This window comes from Amphiura filiformis, chromosome 6, assembly GCF_039555335.1.
Source record: "Amphiura filiformis chromosome 6, Afil_fr2py, whole genome shotgun sequence".
In the NCBI taxonomy this organism is placed as follows: domain Eukaryota; kingdom Metazoa; phylum Echinodermata; class Ophiuroidea; order Amphilepidida; family Amphiuridae; genus Amphiura; species Amphiura filiformis.
This window is the reverse complement of record NC_092633.1, coordinates 97,893-116,956: the sequence shown is the minus strand read 5'-3', so window position 1 is coordinate 116,956 and position 19,064 is coordinate 97,893.

The following is a 19,064-nucleotide window of genomic DNA, read 5'->3' as shown; positions in this document are numbered from 1 at the left end:
ATATCGACCTTTAAAAATATTATTGACAATGTTGAGAGTAGGAATTACCTTCAAGAATGTCTCGAAAAATACAAGATGCCAGTTATATTCCGGTCTGAAACTATCAGACAATATTTTTAACATTGATAACTTCACAAATTCCTAACAAACCCAAATAGTGAAAAAATCACCTCGGTGCAGATTTTTGGCTATTTCTCCATTTACGATCCTGCCTAAAAGTGTCTCCTTTTGACATGACTCGTCACATTATTTTTTATAAATTTATCATACATTTATGTATACGATTCACAAAAGCAAACGTTTTACAGATAAGTGTCGTTTACATGTTTATGTATCAGATATTAAGCATACTTGTAAGTGAAAAACACCACTATGGCAATTTTAAAAAGGTTACAGCCCCATTTTATTTAGTCCGTTAGTATCAAGTATTATCAATTTATCATCATTATACATGTATGAGTAATAATAGGACAATTTTATTATGATATTCATATCATCTCATCTCATCTTTCTCATCTCATAGAAGTTAAACACTTGTCTGGATCATTACTTGACGCCGTCTTCCTGACATGGAGTAGAGTGTTTTGATGAGTCAAATATTAAAGTTCACAACAATGCCACTATATTTATTATCTCACGTACAGCACGTACTACAAACAGCACGTAAATAATGTTTTCTTTTATCTATACAAACGAGAATGCTGCGATGAAATACGTGGTTTTGTGAGAAGATAAAATATTTGTAATTTTGGCTCATAATATTATAGCTATATACTGCCATTATGTACACATTTAAAAAACAAAAAGAAACAATTGAAGTGTTTGCAAACTTCTTTCAGCGCGTGGAGTTTTTGTTTTTGATATTGATTACCTTGCTTTAACATGATGACGACGGCTTTAAAGGAGGATTTCGTGATACTACCATCCTCTTTTTATGACATTTTCCAGTAGATATCCACGAAAAAAGCATATTTCCAAAATTTCAGTTGATTCCGATTTTGCGTTTGCGAGTTATGCATGATTATGTGTATTACACTGCTCCATAGACAATGTGTTGTAATTTCGTTCTGGTGCACCAGAACGAAATTCAAATTTGGCGATATTTTTGCTAAACGAATTAATCTGCAAGAAATATTTGGTACATAAACATTATGTAGCCAGTGGTATCCAGTGGTGTAAATATCTCAACTTTTTTTGGAAAAAGTGGGGGGATGAGGCTGTGGATCACGAAATGCCCCTTTAAGAGAAAATCGGCTTGATTCCTTGGAACGTACTTTATCACTTAACAGGAGTTAACATAGTACAAATCAAATGATAAAACAAGGAAGTGGTAAACACAAGTATTGTGTAGAAATAGTAAATATACGGAAGTGTAGGAAGTCTATAATAGTACAATAGGAGGTGTAGGAGGTCTATGTACCATTGCTTTTTTGTAACCGGAAATAATATCAAACTTGGTGCTGTTTGCGTCTGTGTTTGTGTTTCTTTGTTTAATAGGCGTAGTATGGTCTTTTCTTTTTTTTTTTTTTTTTATTATGTCCTTGAGTGACATTACCATTAATATTATTTTACAGCAAAAATGCACTAAGCAAATAAAGTCAAATATACAGGGTGTATAAAAATAAGTCATACAGTTTGGAAAAAAGGCCGCTAGCTTTAAAAGTATGAGGTATTTGGTCAAAATAATTTTGTTGATAGCTAAATCAACATCTTGTCCTTATACAACTGTTAACTCACTCAGGATAAGGACTCAGTGGGTATTTTTGTGAACCGAGTAAAACTGCAGTTGTGCGAAGTCAATTAAATAACATGCAAATCACAGTTTCACCACTATCTTTACAGAACGCCTTGCAGAATTGTTTGGCAATCGTGTGATTGCTTTGAAGCACTAAGTGGAATGGCCCCTAAGATCTCCTGATCTTACACCTCTGAATTTCTTCTTGTGAGCTATCTGAAATCAAAGGTTTTCAAAGGTCCTCCTGCAGACCTTAATGAACCTTGACATCCCCATCCCCACTCTGTAAACGGAGAAGGTTTGGCAACTTCAAAGATTGAAAAGGAGTACACGTACCATGCATAAATATTAATATTCCCCAATGATAACTTTATAAAAAATAACAACTTTATTAAGGGAATGGGCTTTACCGGATGGGCTATGGATTTTGTTAAGTGTCATTAATTTGTGGTCAGAATTAATTTGGGATGGGACTTACTTTGCTATACTTGCAATTGCTTATTTTTGCTTGGTCATTTATGCCTTTTTATGTTTCTTACTATCTTACTTTGTTGTTTCTTGCTTTCTTTTTATTTACAACATAAGTCATTTCCCTTTTGGGATAAAAGATATACCTCAAGAGGGCTGTTTGGTTTGTCTTTGGTTCTTCTAAAGTGAGTTTGCTGTGCTGCTCTGCCCTCTACCTGGTTGCCTCCTTGACGAATATATATAGGTTTCAGTCCTAGCTAGTCTTAATTACATCAACTGCACTGCGTACCATCCTTGTGCGCCAGATAGTTGCGAATGCAGCAATAATATGGTTGCTAAGATCTTGAAGGCTAGCTGGTGGTCATCGCTCATAGATGTCGCTTTGTATTTTGCCCTAAAGGAAGAAATCAAGTGGTGTGAGGTCTGGTGATCTTGCAAGCCACTCCACGGCATGACCCATCATCTCAAAAAGGGCATATCTTCAAAAGTTGTGAGCCGATTGAAAAGGAGAAAAAGAGGGCTCAATGAGGGTTCTGTTTTTGGGGACACCCTGTACCTCATACTTTTTAATCTAATAGTATTTTGCAAATTGTATACTTTTATACCTGTAATATACCTAATAATACTGTTGAATAATCATTTGACAGGTTCAAATATCTTTTTTTTTTTTTTTTGACACTTAATTCTAACGCCCCATCGTCTTTAGTGTATCAGTAAGTATAGTCTTACGTATCCAAATAATATACGGCGTGTTCTGCTATATCTTGTATATTCAGAGCCGGGATTCAGAGTATACTTTTTGAGAGCGCAATCAGAGAGGCTCACAAGATAGTGACTATTACACTTGTCGTTATCCGCAATCCTGAAGATGCCTGCCTCTATTTATTCCAAATAAATCTGCATTACGTATAATTCGAATTCAATACTTTTGCATTTATTGAGCAGCGTTTATTGTTGCTAAATTGTTGCTACTAAGAAACTTTCGGTAAGCTACAATTAAGCGAACATTTTGGCACATTCTGGCATACTTAAACATCAGAAAGTCCATCATTTAGAGGAAATTGCGCTACTTTGGCCACATTGTAAGAAAGGATGGTGGAGTTGAGGTATACTAACTGTAAATCGTAAAACCTCCCAAGTCTCTCCAACATTGATTAAGGGGAATGGGGAAGGGAAAGGAAAGGAGAAGGTCTGTACACTGAACTAGCAGAGCTGCAATGAAGAGTTCCAACAAATTGTCAAAGTGTGCTATTTTGTCCTTGATTGTAGCCCACTGAAAGTTTATCAGTGGCAACAATAAACGCTGCTCAAAGACGGAGTATCATGCTGGTCACCTTCGTTATGAGAAAAGAAATCCGAATAGAAATCTATTCACACTTACTCTTCATGTTATCCTATTTCTGATTAGCGCAATAATGGCTAAATCGCTATCTCTCTACGAACCATCGTGACCCGTATTCTTAATCTTACTAGAGTGTTTTTACGTTAAACTCATTCAACCACTTGAGTATTGATCTAGAGATCGCTTACAATGACCCAGAAGATAACCGTGGACGAAATCATAAGGGTTTACTTTCACTTATAGATTGTATGAACCAAAGGTGACACTTACACCACGCATCGTCCTCGTTTCAAGAAATGATAAGAATGTTCACTCTTATCGAAAATGATTTCCGTCTCTTCATTCGTTGAAAGAAACTATAACTAAGTTGTAATACTCTTGTACAACGCAGAACACTATTGCGTGAGTGATTGTAGATATTGTAGTATCATGCTGGATTATATCTTTCTAATATGATCACCTTTGTGAAAAAAAATTAAGATCATTGGAAAAGGATCCTTAACTATATTTACACTCTATACCCTACACGTCTCCATTGCATTCTTCTTTCTGAGTAGCACAATAATGACTAAATCGCTATCTCTCTACGAATCATCGTGACCCAAATTCTAAATCTTACTCGAGTGTTTTCACGTTAAGCTCATGAACCTCAGCATTGATCTAGAGATCGCTCACACTACAGATAATGGTGGAAGAAATCATTAGGGTTGTTATCACTTATGTAATTAGATGATCTATAGAAAGGTTTTTTATGTGTGTTAATGAAAAGGTGCAATTTTCAATAAACTTAAAATATGTGTGAAATAGATTGAACAATCGTTGAGTCATTGAATTATATATTGATATTTTGGTGAATAAGCTTTTCCCAATTTGTTTGCGTAGTTTTTACCAAAGTGCGGTGTGAACGTTGCATCAATGCTGTAATCAGCAAGATTATTCTCTCACAGCACCACTTTTAGCGGTCACACAAGTTTATTGAACATAGTGAGGTTGTGAAATATGTTACAACAGAGCATCCGGTTTCAGACGAATGGTATTGAATGTGATGGGCGACATCTATCGATCGTTTTTACAAGTGATTAAAATTCGGTCCAATATCTCAGGACCATATGCAATTTCCCGTGTTCTTTGTTTTCATGCGGTAAACAGTCTATACGCAGGACAACCAATTCTTTTGTTATGCAAGGCTCACTCAGTCATTTAATGAGGCAATACAAACGATCGAATTTGGTGTTGAAATGAGCAAAATTTTGAGTTACACCTTTTCAATGTAAAATTAATTTTCTCGGCCAAATGAAAAGCAATAATTTTCATTTTTTCAGTAAATGTAAAAAAAAACTGCTTGATACTGTATTTTTTTCAAATCCTAGTGTTAAACTTAGGCGTGAAATTCAGTCATTTAGTGTAAGATTTTCGATTTTGATAGGCTTCAACTCTGCCCGCGAGCCTTTTTTGGATCAACCTTTTAGCTTTTCAAAGTAATATAGTTCGCTAAAGAAGGATTTTTCCCAACTTTCTAACGCACATCACCGTGAGCGATATATCATAGTTTTGTCAGAATTTCCGTTTTGATTCCATAATTTTTACTGCCGGCTGAAAAATTTTCAAATCCACGCGTGAAATCGTAGGCTAATACTAGCATTGTAGATCGATATCTCTGGGTGCCCGGCCTGGCTACAGTGTTGCCAGAACTTCAATATAGCAAAGAAATTACCTAGTGTTTCAATTGTCATGAAGGTGACTGGGTAATAGTGCCTTTTGTTTGTGTTTGTTTGAAATTGCTTAAACCCACCGAAAGTCATAATGAAGCAGCCAAAACAATACAAGATTAAACATGGAAGTTTATAACAACCTATTATAATGACCTAAAGGAAAAATCATTTATGGCAACAATGAGCCTTGCATTGTAAGTCATGGTTAAAATGTGTTGAGTACCACCCCTACCATCCCTACATACACACCCCTACCCACCTCACACACCTCTGCACCCACCCCACCCCCATAGGCCTACATAATATTACATACCGGTACCTAATAATATTTATATAGCACGGCTATAGCTATACATTTAGAAAGTAGGTCCTATAGCGCTAAATTATGACACATAGGCGTACATGTCAAATTAAAAACAAACCCGAACGCAAGTCTGAAGGGTGTAATGAAAATGCCAACCCGCGATGGGGAGGGGGGTCATTCAAAATTCACTTGGAGATAGGAGGGACAGAAAATTAAAATCCCCTATAATAACACGCGAATTTTTCTAGGTTTGGACAGTGGATTTTCCCATGGACCTCATCCTAGGTAAATAAACAAACAAACAAACAAACAAACAAACAAAAAAACAGACAGACAAAATGGTTTTCATAATCATGGAATCCATAGCCCCTATAAATTGAAATTGCAGGCTATATCACGGGAGCAAATTTCCCAAATTCACCTCATTTACCAGAACATCCAATTGGGGATTTGGGCTACTGGTTTTCAATGGAAAAGGGACCTGGTTGACAACAATTGAAATATCGATTATTTCTGCTGGTTGTTCTCGAGATAAAGTACTGAGTTTGACATTTTTGGAGCATGAAGGGAAAAAGGGTAAAATAAAAACGGAAATTCTGACAAAACTATAATATATAAACCCACACGATGTGCCTTACAGAGGTGGGAAATATTTTTCTTTAGAAAACTATATTAGTTTGAGACGCTAAAAAATGAATTCCGTAATTACAAAAATATCACACTAAAAGACACAATATGATGCTTAATTTTAACACCAGGATTTAAAAAAAAATGTATATCCAAGCACTATGTTTTTAACTGACATTACTGAAGAAAAAAAATATTGCTTTATATTTGACAGAAAATAAATTTCATAGCAAAAAGGTGTATCTCTGAATTGTGCTGATGTTAACATGTATCGATCGACTTTTAGCGCGACTATGCATTTCTAAAGAATTGGTTGTCCTGCGTATAGACTGTAAATGTATACGTGGAAAATACTGCATCCTTATAGTTTTCAAAGCGAGAATTGCTGAAAAACATTACGAATTGTGGTACATGTATGGAAAATAGTCGTAATATAAGTTAGGTGTTATGGAGCGATATATAAATAAAATTTTGTGTAAAATATTTCTTTCCGAGGAACTCTATTGGCTCGAGCTTGTTAACGTGTACGTAACTTGACCAATGATTTTCAGATCCTGCAAGAATGTTTTTTTTGGTTTTTTTTTGCACTAGGCCAGGATTAAGTGTTTTTAATATTTTGTTTTTGTTCATATAGCTGGGATTTTATTTTCAAACAGCCCCAGTGAACCCAGGAAGTATGCCTATAATGGTGCGTCCCTAAATACCTGTTGTGTTCTTAGACTTGTTTTTATCACAAGTGAAGTGTTTTTTTCCCTCACGTCACAAAGGGCTTATTTGTATTCATTGTTTGAGTAGCTTTCCGAGCACATCTGACATGGATATGAAACGTAAAATTGTTCTAGTACACTCATATTTGTTTAGACATTACGATGTTATAATAATAATAAACTTTTAAATTGCAATTGAAGAGTATTTTATTGCAGTCATATTAGGCCATATATACGTACCCTTTCTCTTTATGCCACCCTTAATTTTCTTGTTACGTTTACTGGTAGTCAGCGTACTAATTAATGTACTAATAATGAATATATCAAACCTTTTCGGAGCCATGTTAGGAAAGACCAAAAAGGAAAGCAGTCAAACGACAAACACAAAAAAGACTGCATTTTTCCACAGGCCAATAGTACCTAGAGTTCCCCTATATATATTACATAGCTGCAGAGTAAAATAATCTTTTTACGGTGTATATAAAAACAGCCTTTAGTTCCGTTTTCAATGTTATATTTTCATTGGACATTAGCCATTTTTGGAAGCAATTTTGACAAATTGAGGTCATGTTTTAATTGTCAAGATCAATCTTAAGTGAAACCTTCGATTTTGCAACATTTCAAAAGGATAAGTTATAACTGCAAAGGCTTTAAAAATATCCATCGATGGAATTGCCCGGGGGATGTGACATCGGTTGGCTGGTTAGGTAGATGTTGATGTCCATTTTAAGCAAAGTAGAACTGGCTTTGCAACGTTTGATATAATTTAAGATTTGGCGTTGCACAGTGACTCACACGATGGGTTGTCACCGGTAATCGTGCTTTAATTTGTAATAGGAGCACGTTTCAGTTTTATCATAGACCTGCCAAAAGCTATTGATTTCCTACATACAAAAACAAAAGTAAAAGTAAAAACAAGAAGAGGCGAAAATGGACAAAACTTAAATACATTCGCAAGAAACGCCACTTGTTGGGATTGTCCAACGATTCATCATGCAGCTTTCAACAGATTTTGGTCACTTCAACAGAGGTTGCGATTTCCACACACCGTGACCGAACGTCCGTTTATCTGTTCACGATCACTCTCCTATATCAAAGCGGGGTCGAGTATTAAGCCAGTGTTTAAGATCTGTTTTGTGAACGTACAGACAACGTTAAAAATGCATGCAATTTTCTATTTAACAATACACCAAATACAATAAAGGATAATTAACGTACGAATGAAAGTTTAATATGATCATTTTTGTTTGTACGAAATCACTATAATAAAGAAACAGTGAGATGTAGAAATTTGACTTCATTCATACGTGCTGTTCATACGTACAAATTTCCCATTAAAATGCTTCTGAGATCAGCAGTATAAAAAAGATTAAAATTTACATTCTGTACGGCGTCGCGACGGTTCATGCAATGCGACTAATTTTCACCACGAAAAATTATCATTTTGAAAATAAAGTCATGATAATTATATTCATGTAATGGTCCTCAATCTACCAAAATATTAGTTTTTTGGCAACCACGATATTCGGGAAGCACTGAAATACAATATATTTAAGCGGCATGTTTATAGTTTTAGCATGCTGTATTGAAGTAGACATAAGACCCTTAAACAACTAAATTTCTAGTGTTTAGCCCTCTTGTTACCAGATCTGATGTTGGTCTTTGTTCCAGCCGCATTGTACTCCTTCGTGACGAAGAAGCACAATCCAGCTTGAACGCCGTATAAACGCACGGTCCATGCAGGACGTATAGAACATTCCAAAGATAATGATAAGCCTGTTGAGGAAACCTACATTTCCAAAGACTTTTTCGTGTTTTAACATTATATCAACCCACGAATGCATCCCATATGCTACACCAAATACTTATACTTGAAATGGTCAAGAATTAGAGTGACATGTAATTATTTTGTAATTTTTAAATTACAAAATAATTAAATAATAAACAACAAATTAAAAAAAATGTTCTTTTCGTTTGTTGTGGGAGTTGTCTGTTTAAAAGTATGTTTCAACATCTCCCGCTTGTGAATTATATAAAAGTAATGACACTACTTCAATGTTTTAATCAGCAAGATTGCATCGGCAAAATCCTGTTCTTTGTGCTTACACAAGTCTTCATTGTGTAAAGAAAAAGCATCCGGTTACAAAGTATTTAAATTGACTATGCTGGAAAAGCTAAAGGCTAAACGCATATCTGTTATATTCCCGAAGTGAACGTGATTACATTGTAATGCGAGTCGCAGTTTCATCGTCCGGTAAGCTCTTCGTTTATTTATTTTCGTTCTTGACGAAAAAAAAAAAGCCCTAAGACAACATAAAAGAGTCTTTGACCTAAAAAAAAAGAGACTTCTTGTTTTTGGTTTCTAATTTCTGCTCAGTGGTTATATTTAATTTGTTTTTAAAAATAACCTTGCAAGCCAAAAAAGTAACGTAAACTGTATATAAACTGTTTTATAGATTATTTTGGTCTCGAACCACAGAGGGTACAAGAGGTATCAAAATGATTGGCACCCATCAGTTTGGATAGTTATATTGAAACCAGCAGCTATGGCATGATTTAGGGACAAACCGTCGTTTTATCTTTTCTGTTTCTGTTTCGGTTTCAGTTTCCGGTTTCGGATCTCATTGTTATTTTGGAGTGTTAGCATGGTACGCGTGAACAATCCTTTTATTCTAGTCTTTTGTTGCCTACTGAAAAGTTGAACCAAGATAATTTCTGTTTTCGGTTTCGGGAGTTATGTTAATTTCTGTCATGAAAATGTGACATAATAGGGTTGGTGCTTATCTAGACAAAAGAAGCGTCTAAATTTGCGTTGGGTGTATAGGTAGGCTCATGAAAATAACTCACTGTCGTTTCATCTTTTCTGTTTCGGGAGGTCTATTGTTCAGAAACGAAAACGCAAGGGATTAAGTAGGATCATGTGTGTAAATTGACTTCATTGTTACGTTTGGGGCATCATGCTTCTCATTTGAAGAGGTAATAATAGGTGCTGTCAATCACACTTAACCCACCCAGTTTCTAGAAAAGGGCAGAAAAAGGTTTTCAAACCAAAGAATTAACGGCTCTTTTCAGAGCCACCAGACTTTACAAAAAGACAGAAATGATTGGAAAATTCTTTTTTGGCTAGATGTTCATAGTTTTGAATATAACCTATTATCAAAGAAGTAATAGATTGGTTTTGAATAGGATTTCTTTTTGGAAACGAGGAGAAGGTTTCACTAGCTTTCCATAACAGATAACTATTATGTTGTCAGTATCTCTGCGATTAAAAGATTCTCAGCAGAAGAATTCCTAATCTAATATTGTGAGGTTCTAGTTCTAATACCGGGTTATTACTGAAAACAGGTACCCTTCACCTTTTTATAAGAAAAGTTGTAAGGATTTATTTTCTTACCTCAAGTTTTTTTTGAAAATTATGCTCCCTAACGGCCATAAAATGACAGGTAAGAATTAATTTTCTTAAGTCCTTAAAAATTAGCTTGTAAGGGAAAATTGATAAGGTATTATTTTCTTACATCGAAAAAATATTTTTGAAAGGCAAAGATTTTTCTCGAGGTAAGAAAATAAATCCTTACCATTTTTCCTTACCTTTAAATTACATACGCCCCACGCTCCCTATCGAACAGAAAGTAACAGGTAAAGAAAATAGGTAAGAATTGTTTCCATGCCTCGAAAAAAAACCAGGTAAGTAAAATTGGTAATGTTTTATTTTCTTACCTCGAAAAAATATTTTTGATAGCTGAGGATTTTTCTCCAGGTAAGAAAATCCATCCTTATTATGTTGCATTTCGGTGTTGCAGCCATGTCATAATCATTTCAAACTGATGGGAACCAATCGCTTTGATATATCTTGTAGAAGACACGTGGTGAGCTTTGGGGAATTCACGATGATATGTAACGCTGTGATAGGTTTTTACCAATTAAACATTTTTTAAACAACGTCAAAAGACTTGTTTTTCCTCTTTGTTGTATACATGTACATGTATATCAAGGTCTTCTTTTTAAAACTTTAATTTAAGATTGGGTTATAACAATTGTACTAGTATTTACAAATGATCGTCATTACATCGGTTTTTTCCCGTGTATGAGTAAAACTAGGACACTTTTATAGAAGATAAACACTTGTCTGGATTATTTATTAGTCATTACATGTTTTATTGCATGAGTCAAATATTAAAGTTCACACAATGATACTAGATTTGTTGTCTTAACATGCACTACTTGTTTGAATGGGTTCACGCAAAGATTATTATTCATTTACATAGACGAGGGTGCTACAAAGGCGATGATAATACACGTACTGCGTCTGAAATACATAAACATCTCAAAAAAGTAATTACCTCCCTTAAAAAATGGCCATTATTCAAAAACGGGCTATTGTATTACAAATCTGTAAAATGCGTTAGAAGCAGAATTTATTTTTACGCATTGTGACTTATTTGTAGCAATTGTTTAAAATATTGATGTCACAGCGTACATTTAAATCAACGTAACCCAAGATTTAAAAGTTGCTCTAAAATCTATTGATTTGTATTCAGTATAATGGAAAAAAATCTGTGTAATGTTATCTGAGTGTTTTCGTATTGTTGTAAGTGCAACTTTTACATCTGGACCTCACTACAGGTTAAAGACCACTAATAGGCCTGGGCGATACATTGAAATACGATGAGGAACTATTTGTTTTCATGGCATTCGAAAAGACTGCATTAAAATCGCTGAAATTGATCAAGTTATATAGCCAAAAAGTACTTTTTAAAGTTTGATGCTTCAAAATGGTACATTTTCTCTCATTATATGACATTTTTGATGTAATAGTACCAAAATTCATACGCACGGCTTCGGTTTTTAGTAAATAGTCGCCCTATCATATTGTAACTTTCAGCTTCGAGGGCGCACTGTCATTTTAAGGTGTTTACGGTTCAGACTGCGTTAAAACAAGAAAAGTCTCAGGTCAACCTATGTTGAATTTTTGATCATTTGGCATCTAAATCATATATTTTCACCTGATATTGGTGGCATTGAACTGTGAGAGTTCTGAATATGAGAAAATTCCACCCGAAATTAGGCATTTTCCCATTGAAACCCGTGTAATACATAATTAGTGGTATTTAACCTATAGAAACACTGAATTCTATGGATCTGATATTCGTCATGGAGACTTTTCTAGCTATTTTTTGCTTACATTTCTCAATATTTAACTGTATTTGACCTGGCAAGAAAACGTGCATCTTCTTCGACTATAAGGTATGTTTTTAGAACCGGTTGAGGTAGTAACGGGTTGAGGGGGGGGGGGGGGACTTGTGGCATTAGTATTGGGTTTACGGCTGGTTTCTGTGATTTCAGGGCTTCTAAATTCAACAACCTTCGCTTGCCTGCGTATACATGTAGAAAGCTTAATGATGATGAAAAATCAATGTTGATGATCATATAGACATGCCACTTTGTTAATTAGACCCACATGCACATTTTGTTGGTGATTTCCTTGCCCTAAATAACGTACATAGGCCTATACGTGTAAATACAGTATAGGCCTAGGCTAGGCATTTTGTTTAAGCTTTAAGGTGCATGTAAGGCCTATAGTCACGTGTAAAATAAAACCTAGTCTTTGTGTACACGTTGTCTATGGGCCTCTACAGCATCCTGTGTGGCCTCACTCTATCCTAACTCAAGCCGGAACCCTAACTTGATCTAAGAACTCTATTTTAAACCCATATCTAATCCTCGGACCTAGCCGTATCTCTATCCCTATCCATGAGCCTAGCCCTATAAAAACCCTATTCCTAATGCGAACCTGACCCTAATCAACAATTCTAACACTAAACAGCAAGCCTAAATCGGAACACTAACCCTAAATCAATCTTAATCTGATCTGATCGTGCTAGGGCAGGCTACAGATACGAATCTCCAGATATAGTCCTAGGTTGAAGCAAAAACAGCGAAGCAGTCATCATACAGGGTGCCCGAAAATCATTGATATTTTACTCGTCATGCTGTTTTCCAGATATTTTCTTGTTAAAACATGTATTGCAAATGTCAATGTTTACATTCATGGCATTTTACCTGAGATTGGAGCACCTTTGTGCTTATATAGGTTAAAGACCACTAATAGGCCTGGGCGATACATTGAAATACGATGAGGAACTATTTGTTTTCATGGCATTCGAAAAGACTGCATTAAAATCGCTGAAATTGATCAAGTTATATAGCCAAAAAAGTACTTTTTAGAGTTTGATGCTTCAAAATGGTACATTTTCTCTCATTATATGACATTTTTGATGTAATAGTACCAAAATTCATACGCACGGCTTCGGTTTTAGTAAATAGTCGCCCTATCATATTGTAACTTTCAGCTTCGAGGGCGCACTCTCATTTTAAGGTGTTTACGGTTCAGTGCGTTAAAACAAGAAAAGTCTCAGGTCAACCTATGTTGAATTTTTGATCATTTGGCATCTAAATCATATAGTTTCACCTGATATTGGTGGCATTGAACTGTGAGAGTTCTGAATATGAGAAAATTCCACCCGAAATTAGGCATTTTCCCATTGAAACCCGTGTAATACATAATTAGTGGTATTTAACCTACATTAAATTGACCGGTGTTTATTTGTTCTCTGGGCTATCGTGTCAAATAAGGTGTCAAAATGCGCAGAAATAAATCCTGTTTCCAACCTAATTTACAGATTTGTAATACAATAATCCCGTTTTGAATAATGGCCATTATTTAGGTGGGGAGGTAATTTTTGAGATGTTTACAAAAGCCTAGTTAGTGATCCTAGTGGAAGTTAACAAAATTGTTTACAAGGATAAGTCATTAAAAGTACCATTAGGTATTTTTGAAATGAAAAAAAAAATGAGGAAACCATGAGTATTGACAAAGTTGAAGCCCCATTCAAATACATGTTGCTAGTTTTTCTACTCAAGTACACAAATGACAATTTCATGTAAAAAGTCTTATTTTGTCTTTTAATGCAGAGATTTCAGCTTAACCACTAGCAGTTTACGTTAACACATTTATGACACCACACCAAAAGGCCCCAAAATCTGAATTTTGATGATTTTTATAATCTTCTGAATGGGCCAATAGCAGCATTGTGCCCATCTCATAGATATATGATTTGTGATAGGATACAATATTTTGTGTGTTTGTGTTGACAAACTACAATAATTAGTAGTTCTTGCAATTAGTAGTTCTACTTTAACAACCCTTCTCTACACGATGGGGAATAATTTTAACCATGGTACCCATTATGTGGTACATTCGGACTAGCAGGTGAAAATTTCTTACTATTTTGTTTCTAATAATACTGCATGTATTGCTTTAACGTTATAAAAATGATGATAATGAGGTTAGAGATAAATTGGTTTCATCCGGTAACGTTTTGTAATGCTGAAAGCGATGGCTTTATATTACGTTAAAGCCATATTATGACATTTTCAAATAAAATAGATTAGCATTTATTTGCCATAAAATGTTAGCTATTACTGTCAGATATATCCCCTTTTATTTTTGAGCCGAACAACACGGCAAAGCAAAGAAAATTGGAATTTACTACCAGCGCACATGTCGCCAATACGAACCACTCCTTCGCTCATGTTGTGGTACGACCCTTTGTTGTGTATATCACCGTCCCGCACGCCGTGTACGTACTGTGTGTTATGAACATCGCGTATGCGTTCGACTAATAATTCCATTGTAATAATAAATCTCGGATTTTGACAAAACTACAGCACCTAGAGCCTTGATTTTTGCAGGGTATATTGGTTTAATAAAGTACAATTTAATCGTGTAAAAAAGGAATTTCAAAAATTCAGTGAGGGCGTCTTCCTCAGCAAATGTTATAATATGGCTTTAATGTTGTCTAAAATGTAACTCTATATTCTCTATTGTATATATGTGACAATTACGATTATTAAAAATATCCTGTTTAATTTCACTTCCCAGCTGGATTTATGTAGAAAAATAAACTTCGAGACTCACTTTTTAACCAATTTGCGTCAACAGAAGTTCGGCTGTAAAATAGTATTAAACTTATTGAACAGATCTTTATTCTCAAACAGCTAAATTAGCTCACCTTTTGGTAGCTTTCTGTCTGCAATTCGCTAGACTTTCTTCAGCCCCAATAAACACGTGGGGGCGCTGTTGGGTGTGCTATTGAGACTCAGCACCGTCAGACGGTGCAGGACGTCTCAATAGCGAGGTGTAAACTGCTGGTAGGTACACTGCAAATAATGTTGGTCAAGAGAATGACCAACAGTTTGGTCTATATACAACACATGAAATAGTTGGTCAAAATTTGACCAACAAGAGTTGTACAAAAATTATGACCAACAGTTGGTTTAAAAAAACTTGCTCAAATATTGGGCAAAGTATTTACCCAACACAGTTGGGCAATTTGTTTTACCAATTATTGTTCAAAATTTGAACAAACTGTTCGGCATTTTTACACGGTATTGGTTCATATGTTGGTTTATTTTTGCATAACTGTTAAGCAAAATATTTGACCAACATAGTTGGGTAAATATTTTTCACTAATTGTTGGGCAATATTTAATAAAACTGTTGGGCAAATAGTTGATTGTACCAATTGTTGGACAAAATTTGATTAAACTGTTGGGCATTTTACACATTATTGGTTCATATGTTGGTTTATTTTTTGCTTAATTATTAAGCAAACTATTTGCCAAATTAGTTGGGCAAATATTTTTCAATTGTGAGGTGAGTTTTCTCTAAATTAATTATAAATATATACAATATTACACGGTGTTACTTGCCTCATTTCATTCTGACCACTCTGTATGAAAAAATACTGAGAAATTTAGTGAAGTTATTTTCAAATACTTGATTGATTAATAATGAACTGATACGTAAGCTTAACTGCTCAGTACAGACTGCCATCATGCATGCATGCTATGCGTGCATATCACGAGTGTCTGACTCGTACATGTCGTAAAACAACTTCATTAAATTTCTCAGTATTTTTTCATACACAGTGGTCAGTATGAAATGAGGCAAGTAACACCGTGTAATAATGTATGTATTTATAATTAATTTAGAGAAAACTCACCTTTAAAGGTGTCAATTAGCTGTGCCAGCCCCCACTCTGCCAGCACCCATGTCATCCGCCATTTTACGATAAGATCGAAAATGTGCTTTCCAGAACCGCGCGAATGTTGACCAACTGTTGTTCAATGAAAAGACAACAGTGCGCATGATCGAAAACTTTGCTCAACATTTTACATCTTTTTGCCCAACAACTTGTAATTCACGCAATTTACTACAAAGTTGCCCAACTGATGTGATTTATTTTGCACAACAGTCGTATATAAATTACGTGGCCAAAAACTTAACCAACTTTACTCCTCTCGTAGTAAAATAAAGATAAATAAATGGTCAAAATGAAAGGTTGCCCAATAAGAATTTAGATTTAACTATTATTGGGCAAGCCGTGACCAACAAATAAGTAAAAGAGTTTGCCCAACCAAATAGGTAGAAAGATTTGACCAACTTTTTTGCAGTGTAGTACCGGCCGCCGTCCCTGTTCAAGCTACTCCTGCTCTGTCTGATGTGAGCCGCTTCCCGGACTCCTCTGCCCACCCATGAAGGGTCTGTATCCAGGATTTTAGCATCCGTTGTAGGAATAGAGTGACCGGTTTTCTTAGCGTGTTCCGCTACAGGGGAGGGCTCCCTTCTATGCTCCGAAGCTCTGATGCCTAGGGGGCGCTTGGGCGATTTTGTATTAAACTTGCAGATAAAACCGAGTGTGGAAAGGCACATACTTGCTGCTGTGTTGGTGTTTTCACGCGTGTGTATAGTTTTTCTTTGTTTGTATGTATTCTTTTCGTTTGTTGTCCTTGTATAGATTATATCATGTGTAATGGGTGCTTCGTTAGAATGTGATTTTGCACCGCTGAGTAAAATATTACAGAAATAACATAAGTCGACAATTGTCGTATAAGCGTGAAGTTGCGTACTACTGCATTTTTGTCTATTAAGTAACAACCAGGGGAGTGTAGATTCAAAATCAGCCGGGAGCTCCCGACTGATTGTGCATCTACACATCCATGGTTGTTACTTTTAAAAGAAAAAATTGCAGTAGTACGCAACTTCACGCTTATAGTGGATTTCAATGGTCTCTATCTTCGACTATATCATCACACCAATAATCAGGAAAGGAGTTCGTTTACAACAAAGTCATTTATACCCAATATTGTTGAATAATGACATGACAGTTTCAAAGACACTCACATCTAACACTTCGACGCCTTCAGTGAGCACAGTCTTACGTATCGTATTTCCGTAAGATATGATGTATTATGTTATATCATGTATATTCAGAATCTATTTTCAGAGCGCAATAACAGAATTGTGGTCATCTCATGTGTAGATTACACTTTTCATCGAAACCAAACATGCAAATGCCCTTCTTTATCATGCAAATCACATATATTGCTTATAATTTGGATTCCATAAATTTGCACAAGTACCCTCAAAGTAGAGCAAACTAGTTTCAGCTCGTTGTCATTACTTAGAAACTTACAGTAAGTTTATAATGCATGTATTCTTACGTTTTGTCTTACTCACCAAAATCAGATTATCTCCTTTGCATTCTCGTTTTTATATATGATTACTGCAATATTAATCACTTTTCTCTACGAACCATCGTGACCCATATTCTTAATCGTACTCGAGTGTTTTCATGTTAAAATCATTCAACAACTTGCCCCGAAGATAAGCATGGAAGAAATCCTTACGGGTTGTTATTACTTATAGATTGTCTGAACCAAACGTGACATTTACACCGTATATATCGTCCTCATTTCAAGAAATGTAGGAAAGTTCACTCTTATCACTCATCAACGGATTATGTCCAGCAGCAGTCAGCATCTCGACAATACATCCCGCCCAAATTCAGAGTAATGGGTCCAAAACAAATGTTTACAAATTCAGATTTCTTTTTGACATGGAGGGGGGATGGGGTTGGAAATATTTTTCTTGAAATATAGTTAATCCAGCATCTTTTGGCAACAGAATTAAGCTTATGGTATGGTTATGAAAAATGTTGCATTTTTTAAGCTAAACTGATCAAATATTGTACAAAAGCGGAATAAATTAGCGCGTAGCGCGAACAAAATTTGGGCTTTGGGGGCTATGGCCAAATATGAGGTTAATTTGGTCAGAAACCCACGTACAGGCGTCAACACTGGGGGAGGATGATTGTATGGACCACCCCTTGACAAAATATTGGGGGGGATTTATCCCCCCACCCCGGCATACAAAATGTCCTCACGAAGTCCCCAAAATGCTAATCGTCATACGTAATACAGTCTAACCCTCTCATTAGCATGTACAACTTGACCTATTTACCAGGTAAATAAATCCAACTGAAGTTTTTTAGTTTTCGCAAAATTACTCTCCATGGACTTGCATGGGTTTTGTATTCATATATTCAATTGAAAAATTTGCGAAGGTTAAAGCAAAACTGTACACATTAAGATATCGTACCGGTTTTGGAGTAAGCCATGAAAAATCGTTCATATGAGATTAACATACATTAACATTTGACATGTTTGATGACAAAAGTAACTTAAAAAGTAGATAAGCTTTTCATGTCTCTGTGCGTTTTCGCCACAAATCGGATGTGAAGGCACGTGTGTAAACACGACGTATGTTGCATCGGTGCTTTAATCAGCAAGATTATTCCAACACACCTTCGCTTTCAGCGCTTAAACAAGTTTATTGAACATTAACAGCCGCAAGTAAAACAGAGTATCTGGTTTCAGACAATGGTATCGATCGTTTTGAGCATCTTACACGTTTTTTATTTTTATATCCGGTTAGAATTCGATCCAACATCTTCGATGCAGTTTCTTCTGTGTTCGTTAACCTTCTCATGCTGAAAGTGTAACCGAAACATCCTTCTTCTGCCTATTCAATAGTTGATGATTGCTGAAAACATCTCAATAAAATAGCCGGGGTCACTTTGAAACGGCAATATTGTTCTTTTTTAGAATGTTTTATAGTCCACTCGTAAACTCATAAAACCAATAGAGTAATTTAGATAACGTCACTTTAATACCCTCAAATTCATTTTTTTGCAGTTTTGAGAAAAAGGCAAAAAATCTGACCAATGATATAGGCAATTTGGTTACCAAAGTGACGTAATGATGAT